We start from the raw sequence: 2,876 nt of genomic DNA on the forward strand, positions 1-2,876 counted from the left end.
TCCACACTCCACACTATTGAGTGTGCTGTCCTTTCTCAATCCTCACTCCCCAACTCAGGTACGTTCGTGTTGTGACGGCCGGACTGCCACACTCAAAATTTCAGTGCCTTAATGAAACAGGTTTATTTTTGTTTGAGTTAGAAATCAGTGTTGGACTGGTGGCTTATCTATTCCAAGTGCTGATGCAAGGATCGAAAATGTCTCCATCTTGGGGCCCCACCACCTCACTCCTTTCTCAATCCTCACTCCCCAACTCAGGTACGTTCGTGTTGTGACGGCCGGACTGCCACACTCAAAATTTCAGTGCCTTAATGAAACAGGTTTATTTTTGTTTGAGTTAGAAATCAGTGTTGGACTGGTGGCTTATCTATTCCAAGTGCTGATGCAAGGATCGAAAATGTCTCCATCTTGGGGCCCCACCACCTCACAATTGTGCGATTTCACAGTTGCTCTGACATTATCTTTTTGACAGAATGGGAGAAGATTGATGGAGACATTTTAGGGATCTGGGAGAATTAGCTTTCCTCCCTTATGCTTACATCACATTATCCAGAACTCAATCACATGGTTTTATTTATATGCATAGAGTTTTGGCAAATGTAATTTTGCTGTTTTCCCATGGAGGTATTTTAACTATTTTTAAAAATAACATTTATCTTTGGCATAGGGACTCTGTTGCACAAAAGCTCCATGTCTGTAAGCACTAATATTTTGCACCACAGTACTTATGCTCAAAGTCATATAGAGACTGTAGATTTATAGTTGTCAATACTGCAAACTATATCTGTCTTGAATGACATGCTTGTTTATGATTACTCTATTTTGGTTTGTTTCTCCTCAGTTTCCTTAGTTTTCCATTTCCCAAAGAAATTCAGTAATTATTAAGGGATGCACTGGGAATATATATATATATTTGTTTGTGAGAGGTTAAAAAGACAAAAATAGAAATAGGCACAAAATAAGTGTTTATAATCCAAGAGGCTGGTACATCCAAAAGAAAGCAATCGATGAATGTGAACATCTTAGCTTGCTTATTGACTTGAAAATTCTATCTGAAAGGAGAAAATTTATTAATTTAATTTAGAAATGCCTGCCACTCTTAGGTGTTAGGGCAACATCAAGTAAATAAAATATAAACCATAAACATTTAACATAAAGGGAAGACCTTATTGAGTAAAAGTAAAGAAGTTAACTATAGCTTCAACTTCTAAAAGCTAAAGTTTCATAATAAAATGTTAAAAGCACATATTATAAGAAATGGTCATTGATACCTATTAGAAGCTTCTTCCCAAGCCTAAGTGGACAGAGAGGATTGAAAGTTTTAGCTGTATATTTTGAATGTTAAGACGTTCATCATATATAACAACTTGCCAAAAATTAGATTCTGTATGGAGTTTCATGTAGAAGCCTATTATAATAAATGTCACATTTTATCTGTAATCTTATATTGCTGGGACAAAGCACAGCCAAACTTATATTTTTATTGGTCAGGTGTGGGGCATAAATTACTGCCTGTGTATGTGTGCTTTGTGTTTTGCTTCTTGTTATGCTGATGTATGTTATTGTTTCCACTTTAGTGATAGTAAAGCTGTAGTTCAGCAAGCTCATTGACTTTTTTTTTTCCTTTGAGTTTATTGGTACATTTTAGGGATACAGTACAGTTACATTCATCATTGGGATCTTGTACCTTTACCTAACAGGTCTTGGTTCTCATGTTTTCCCCTTGTCCCTTCCCTCCCTTCACTCCCTCCTCTCCTCCCCATTTATAAACACTTTATTTCCATTTTTTCATTTTCTCATATTTTTTTTCTTTTCCCTGATTCGCATTCCCCTACCCTTCCCACTTTCCCTACACCTTTACTTTGGGAGAGTCATAGAACTAAAAAGTAAAAAATTGGTATAAACAGTGGATATTTTGACTCTTACTTTCTATCTCAATTTTCTATCTACCTCTGAAATCTGGGGAATGTCATTACTTTATCTCAAATTATTCTTCTTGTACAATGAATTTGTGAAATAATACCATCCTTATCATGACCTGAGTCATAATAATCAACTCAACTTAATATGTTAAAAAGCCTGTATTTATCTGTGCTTAGAATGTTTCAGAATATCTTAATCTCTACTGTACTCCAAGAATTCACTTAGGAATAACATCTTGACACAGAATAATAATACATATTCATTGAATGAAATATAAACTAATGTTAAATTGTGTAACATTTATAGTGTTTCATATGCGAAATTTATTTATTTAGATATATAGTCCTATGCTTGTCAATGTCGTTGTGTAACATTTGCTTGGGAGACCAAATATTCTGCTGTCCTCCGAATTTAAAATGTGTTCCTTAATCTCACTGACAGGGATGTGGGCAATTAAACATACATCTCTTATAGTTGAGATAATTAATCTTAAGTATCAACCTGGATCAAGGGTTATATGGATAGATGTAAAAGCATTGTTTGGGGTCTATTGGCATTTGATCTAGTAAAGAAGTTCCTGCCTCATCCAGTATGGTAGGTGCCATCCAATCCATGCAGGAGCCATCTTGAAAGGGGGCCTACTGTTAGCAACTGAGCAGGCATGGGGATCAGAAGACATGAAACAGTCACAATTCGAGGTCGCTAGGGAAACCCTGCATTAACGAATGGGGGAGATCACCATGAGATGGGCCTGGAAATGAGGAGGTTCAGTCACAGGCCCATTGAAAGGTTTAATCTAGGGGAAAAATGGTAAAAAGAACAAAAAGGCAGAGGGAAGGAGAATCTCCACTTCTGTCAGAACTCAGACACCTTTCTTTTCTCATCTTTGTTCATTAGAACTCCAGTTTCTTAAGCATTTGGCTTTGAACTGAGATTCAAACTAGGGAAACTCC

The sequence above is a fragment of the Fukomys damarensis genome, unplaced genomic scaffold, assembly GCF_012274545.1.
Source record: "Fukomys damarensis isolate Sample0158 unplaced genomic scaffold, DMR_v1.0_HiC HiC_scaffold_12, whole genome shotgun sequence".
In the NCBI taxonomy this organism is placed as follows: Eukaryota; Metazoa; Chordata; class Mammalia; order Rodentia; family Bathyergidae; genus Fukomys; species Fukomys damarensis.